Here is a 7772-nt window from a genome sequence, read left to right as displayed (position 1 = left end):
TAATACAATTTATTAACAATGTTAACATAGCCCAATAAATTAAATGAGTCACATAACTAGAGGAAAATGAAGTTCTTTTTTATTTTTCTTTTTCTTTTTCTATTTTTTATGGGAGGAAAAGGAAGTTCTTAAAACATCTATACTTCTATACTTCTAAAGTAATTGCACCCATAAAGGATTTGTAGTTGTCTTCTTTAACACTGCTTTGGTGAGATCTGATGTGGAACTCACAAACTTAAACGCCCTCACCAACTTTTAGGACTCAACATAACGACATTCCATCACTACAAAAAAAAGGGTCTAAAGCTGCGTTTAAAAAACGCAGCTTAAGACCCCAAAAACGCGGCTATAGGCTTTTAGCCGCGTTTCTTATGGCCGCGTTTACAAACGCGGCCTAAAGTCCGCAGCTCAAAGTCTATAGCCGCGTTTTGAAAAAACGCGGCTAAAGCCAGACCTATAGCCGCGTTTTTTAACCACGGCTATAGGTTTCGGCCTAGAGCTGCGTTTTTAAAAACGCGGCTCCCGGAAAGCTTTGAGCTGCGTTTACAAACGCGGCTATAGGTATTTTCAATCAGCTGAATAAGGGTCTATAGCGGCCTTTTTAACCTATAGCCGCGTTTTTAAAACGCGGCTATAGGATTTTTTTTTTTTTTTTTTAATTTTTTTCCCTGTTTTCTCAACTTCCTGCTATACACACAACTCCTTGCTTTCACAACTTATTACATCCCAATATAACAAGTTCCATAAACATCAAAAAGAAAATAAACAAGTTCCATAAACTGAGCATCACAAGGGAATTTCACAAGTTCTCATTCCTACATCACAAGTTCCATAAACATCAAACAAAAAATAAACAAGTTCCATAAACTGAACATCGAAGATCACAAGATCCATAAACATCACAAGGAAAATAAATAATTTCCCATTCCTACATCACAAGTTCCATAAACATGACAAAGGGAAATAAACAAGTTCCATAAACGTAATTACATCCCAAGTTACTCAGATTGTCAAGAACTACTGTTAATCCAAACCATTCTCAACAACAACCAACACCAATAGCAACTACAAACACAAAACAGGAACAATTTTTTCAAACCACATACACTGTTACATTCAAATCACAAGAACCAGCAACAACAGCAACCAAAAGTTTGTTCCCTTTCAGCAAATGACCAATAAAACAGGGGAGAAAACATGAATGCAAGACACATTAAGGGTGAAAGACACATGAATGCAAAGTTGGTTCCCTTTTGAGCACTAATAAGTAGTGGACAATTGTGTACCATGACAGACTGAAATTAAGGGTCAGAATTGAATGCTATTTCTAGCCATATACTCTTGCAACAGAGTCCAACCTTTAGTAAATCTTCTATTTTAACATCCATTCTATACACTACCGGAAAAATTTACCACAGATATTTAATTTATATTTAATAGTTCCCATTTTTTAACTTCAACTTTTTAAAATAAATAAAGGTAAATCTAGAGGATTAATTTCTACACTTCTATCTTCAAGACAATAACATTAATTATATTTTCATGTTGCTCATGTATTTTGGTTGGAATAATATTCATATGGCATGTAAATTTCTGTTTCTTAATTAGAACATCTTATCTATTTTAACAGGAAAAATATACTATTTATTTTATACATGAGTCATCCCTCTTATATTGGGTAGACCTCACAAGTGGAGTCCACCCATATAAGAGGGAGGACTCATGCATAAGATGATATACCTCCTCATCCCAACAAAGCTAGGTGATGGTTGTATACTTGTATTCATTAAGTATAGCATATACTGTTTTATTGGGTCTCCCAACTGGTTACTGGAACCCAGGCCTCACATTCAGCACAAGCAATGGAGCCAAATTTAATCATCCTGACCTTCTCTTTGTTCAAGATGGACAATCAATTTACAATATTCAACTCCAAAAAAGCCGAATAGATTTAATTTGCTCACTGCCATATCTTGTTAATTATAGGTTGATTTAATGAACATGGTATGTACATCTTCAGAAAAAATCCATATAGAAATTAAAGGAGGTTTGAGTTTGCTTTGTCATAAAACTGAAGCAGTAATACATATCAAGAGTTAAGCATTAATTGACTACTCTCCTTTATTTGGAAAACCAAGGTTTTTAAATCCCCATATCCTTTTATAAGATGTGTTGACTACAACAGTGATGCCGGGTAAAAGAGGAAGGAGATTTAAGGTCAGTGCTAACAAGTGGGTGCCTCTGTGAGGCTGGGACCGGTTTTTTCTTTTTTTTCCTGGGTTTCTATCTTGTACTGAGAAAAGAGAAGCCTGAGAATGCAAAGCAGAGGACTAATTGCATTTACTTAAACCAACTGTAACTATCAAAACATAGATAACAACACAAATACAAAAAAAAGAAAGAAAAAGAAAAAAAAGAGTGTTCAAAGATTTCAGTACCATGCCTCAAATTTTAAAAAAAGGGCACATTGCACCTCCCTAAGTATAAAACAATTGCAATTTTCCCTTTAGTCTAAAACAAAAGCACTGTCACCTTACTTGTAAATATCCCAAAAATTATTTAAAAAAACCAAAAATCCGCAAACACCACTAAAAAAAAACAATAATAAAAAATTAATTAAGTAAGGAATTAAGGAATTCGAATCTCACCAAGAAGCTTGCAAAAATCATTGTAAAATTAAAAAAAAAAAATTAACCAGATAAGAAAAAGTACTGATCTAATTTATTTCATAAACAAAAACAGTGTTTTATAAACAGTTCTTTTCCTTTTGTCACCCTTCCATTACCTCATACCATTACAAGTGACGAATATTGAATACCCAAAAATCATAATCACACTCTAAGGGACCTAGATCTAATCACACAACAATTCTCTCTTTCTCTCTCTCTCACACACACACAAAAGAACCAATCAAAAACTTCAAGATCAAACAAGCACGTTCTTCAACCAATCCTAATCATCTTCCTATTCAATTCAATCATCCTAGCATGTTTCTAACCAGTCAAACATCGTAATCGTATTATTAAATAATTCTTGTAACCCTAGGCATGTTACTAGCATCTTTACTTTTACACATACTGCCTGGGAAGGTGTTAAGACACTCAAACCTGCCTAGTTGAGTGGGTCACCTCCTAAGTGTATTACTAAAGAATTATTAAAACCCTAGGCATGTTACTAGCATCTTCACTTTTACTCGAACCTGCCTAGTTCAGTGGGTTGATTGGACCACCTCAACTTTTATTACATAGTAGAGGATTATAAATTATAGAGCATAGAGATATTGATTACCAATTTACCACGTACATGACCTACATATTGATGATAGCTGACTGACTAAATACATCTGCATGTTTTTAAACATTTGAATTCCAAGAAGCCAGATCAAGACCTTTGAATAAATTGACTGCATATGTAGCTTAAATGGATATATATAAATTCTTAGAAAAAAATAATAATAATGGATGGATGTACGAAGTTAGAGCCATCCTTTATGATTACATAATTTAGTAACATAATGTGGGAGGATTCATCCCAAAAAAAAAAAAAAAAAAAAAAACGTGGGAGAGGGGCAACTTATATATTTATCACTGTCAAGTTCAAAGCTGCCAGCCTAAGACCTCTCCAAGGTTTTTTCAAGTAATAAGCCATTAATGGAAGCTGCCTCATAGCAATTACCTAATGGCCACTATAAAGGATAAATATATCATCCTCACTAATTCCAATCAATGTCGCTAAAATGGCATAACCATAGATGCATTTAATAAGAAGGAAAGCAATTATAATGCTTAATAGACAAGAAATTCTTAACTCTCAATCCTGATATAAAATACAATTTACTACTCTTAGTTTCAGAATAGGAAAAATGGCTAAGTATGGATCTCTTCTTCGTATGTCCATACTTAGCCATTTTATCACCTAATTAAGGGAAAAAAAGACTTACTTGTCGATAATTTTTTAAGTGAAATAAAAGGAATTTATTGACAAAATAAGGGACAAAATTGTCTAAAGTGAAAACTTATTAGGAATTAATTAAGCAACCAAAGTAAAAATGAATGCCATAATTAAATTGCCACGTACACAGAGCTTTGAGCACTTAAACTTTTAGTAAATGAATTGAAACTCAATCTGCTGTACGATTCAGCCCCAAACAAATTAAGAGATGAATTGTTTATAAAGAAAACAACCTGTTTCTTTATCTGATCTGCAAAGTTCAAAGACTTGTACGTGCGTGAGGTTGGAGATCATATCATAGTGTAAGCCCCACCGAGATTTGCTTGTTCATCATATCATTCCAAACAAACTTTTCAATGAAGAGTACTAGTGTGTTTCATGCCTGCAATGCAAATCATGCAAAAGTAAAATAAAACAGCAAAAGTAAAATATATATATATATATATATATACAAAACAACGTAAAGTGCAAAAAGGTTCGGCGCACTGCTGCTACTACACTACTCCTAAAATATAATGGTTTTAGTTTAGACAGTATATATGAAGCAAAAAGAAACCTGCCTACACAAAAAAGAAAAAGAAAATTGATGCCTTAACTTGATAGTATAGAACAATCTTCATAAAGCAAACACGTACAAAGATTTCAAATCCTATCTAGATGTATAGCATCTATCAGAAAAAGTTTAGACAATTATGCTTTTCATATGCCTTTCAACATGATTCCTAAGCAATTAGCATGGTCATAAGCAAGGCAAAAAACCATCTTCATTAAAATTAAACTAAATATTAAAGTAACAAATATTATTAATGTAATCATAACCTCTACAAGTACATGAATGCAATTAAAAACAACCAGAAGCAACATATTATATACGTTCATAATTTTATAGAGAAGTATAATAAATTCAAAGTGTTTATATTTTATAAATCCGAACTTGAAATTACTTTTCAATGTAATTTATCATCCACTCAAAACATACCACCATTTCAATTAATAAAGCTTCATATCAGGAAAGTTCTAATATTATAACTTTACGGTTAAATCTTTACATTCTACACTAATATCAAATGGACACTTAAGCACGATTCAAATATAATGAATAAAGATAAAAAAAAAAGTCAAGGACTAAAAGCTCCTTAATAATATTTATGAATGATTTTTCATATACCCAAAATCAAATATTTAAATTGAACATTAAAACCCAAAAACAAAACCCTAGATCGACGGCTGAAACCCTAAACCTAAAATCGAAACCGTAAACCAAAAATAGGAAACCCAAAACAGGAATCAAAACAAACAATTTTAAAAAACTTACCACTAGTTGGCCTTGCGAGAATGGGTGTGCGCCAGCGATCGATGAGAAGGAAACGGAGAGGAGGAAGAGCGCAGGGAGGAAGGGGATTCACATAGTTTGGAAGTGAGGTCGCTTGAGATCAGTGAGGGTGGTCTAAGATCGGTGAGGGGAGTGTGTTGGATCGGTGAGGGTTGTCTGCGATCGGTGAGGGGATCTGCGATCGGTGAGATCGGTGAGGGGAGTGTGTGCGATCGGTGAGATCGGTAAGGGGAGTGTGTGCGATCGGTGAGGGTTTTGTGCAATCGGTGAGAGGGTGAGAGTGGTCGATCTGAGAGCTTTTGTGTGTTTCGATTATGAGGGATTTTTTTTTTTTTTTTTTTTTTTACTATACTGAAAGTAGAGCTGCCTTTTAAAACGAAGCTCCAGATGTAAGTACCGTTTCAAGCATTTTTGAAGCTGCGTTTTTTAAACGGCAGCTCAAGCATATAATTTACAAAAAAAAAAAAAAAAAAAAAAAAAAAAAAAAAAATCCCAGACGGGACTGAAGCCGCGTTTTTTAAAAACGCGGCTTCAGCCTGGGCAGCTAAACGCGGCTCAAGCCTTCCAAAAACGCGGCTCGACCCCTGGTTTATAGCCGCGTTTAATAAACGCGGCTATAGGACCAGGGTGGAGCCGCGTTTTTGGAAAACGCGGCTCCAGCCTTTCCTTTGAGCCGCGTTCATCAAAAACGCAGCTCAAAGAAAGCGTTAGCGCGTTTCCAAAAACGCCGAAGGCTATCACAACGCCGGACGTCAGCCCCGTTTTTCTTGTACGTGCACATGCTTACGATATGGTCAATACTCGTAAAAGTCATATAACAGATTTTTTTTTTTTTTTTTTTTTTGGTTAGTTGTTTGAAAATTTTTATTTCTCTTTTCTTTTTTTTCTTTTTTTCCCCTCTCATATCGGCTATTTCATTAAAAATTTAGCCTTTTCTTCGGAAACAAATTTAGCTCGTCTTGTATTTGCTTCGAAGTTTTATTAGTAGTGTTAATTAGTCTTTAGGTCTAGCCATATCCTGATATCCCTTTTTTCATTTTTTCTTTTTCTTTTTCTTTTTTTTGATATCGGGTCTTGCCAATATATGCCATATCTATCTGCTTATACTTACCCCTGGCATTTTTGCATCTATGAATTGTTTTTGTGATGATATTTACCAAAAGTCAATTATTTTCTGAAGGCTTTAGCTAGGTTTCATGCATTCTATAAGTGCGGGATGGGACAATGGGATTTTTTTTGGTTGTTGTTGTTCCACATTTAATATTCATGTTTTCCAGTTTTTAATTATGTATAAGCTTAAGGCTTAAGCTCTCACTATTTCACACACACTGAATCTTAAGGGGGAAAAGGAAAAGCCCTAGATTCCTTAAAAAAGAGACATGCAATTATTAGCCGAAGCTCAGCTCCACTACTATTAGAAAGAGTGAACTTATATGCATCCATAGCCAAAATTAACCCACACCAGACGAGACAATCAACCACAATACATAATTTACCGTGGAAGACATAAATATTATATTAGAGGAATAGCAGTGTTAGGCAAAGCTGAATGGAATGCTTGGCTGGTGTTTTAAACCCAAGCATTATTGTAGCAATTGAAGTAGTAAATGGTAGGAGTAAATGCTCCTGCAACGCATCAACTAACCACACCCTCCTTCACCTGCTTGTATTTACTTCACCGTGTCTAGCCTTTATATTCACCACTTCCTCCTTGTCTCAAACACTCTCATCCTACACTTTCCTCTCTCCCTTCAGTCTTAGTTCTTTAGAAGCACACAGAGATGGAGAGGCAGACAAGCAAGTTTAGTTCTATGTTCACATGGACTTTGGTCGCTGCATTGCTCTCTCAGAACTTGGTGATGCATGTAGCGTCAACAAGCTTTGAAGATCAGAAGAACTACTTCCACTTCCCTCCAGACCCACATTTCCCCGGAGGTACATCTTTCTCTTACATCCTCACACACAGGGACAAGTTTTGGTGCTATTGATTACCCTTTATAGAATATTAAAGTTTTTTTGGTATAAAATAACTGTAGTTAAGTAAAGTCAAAACATTTCCCCCCAAGATGGCTAGTTTTTCAAGTAAAAAGTCTTCGGCTTCTATGCTTTGCTAGAGCTTAGCCACAGTCAATGTAATGGCCATACCAGAAATATATTGCATCAAGCTTAAAGTTGCTGATTATTTTTCAAGTAGAATTTCTTCACAGCTTCTATGCTTTACTAGTGTGTACTGTGTAGCCACAGTCAACATGAGATGGCCATGTTTCTAGCAGTATGTCACTTTTTATTTGGTAATTATATCAGAAATATATTGCATCAAGCTTAACGTCACTCGAATTATAATATTTTCACTCTCATCCCACAATCTGCACTGTGATTACAGGTAGTCCTCCGATTACAGGTAGTCCTCCCTATGTAAGCACACCACCACCAGATGGAGGCTACGGAACACCACCACCACAAGGAGGCCACGGAGGCACACCACCAT

Source organism: Quercus lobata, chromosome 3 (assembly GCF_001633185.2).
Source record: "Quercus lobata isolate SW786 chromosome 3, ValleyOak3.0 Primary Assembly, whole genome shotgun sequence".
Lineage (NCBI taxonomy): Eukaryota > Viridiplantae > Streptophyta > Magnoliopsida > Fagales > Fagaceae > Quercus > Quercus lobata.
The sequence above is the reverse complement of the archived record's forward strand: the minus strand, read 5'-3'. Positions refer to the sequence as shown.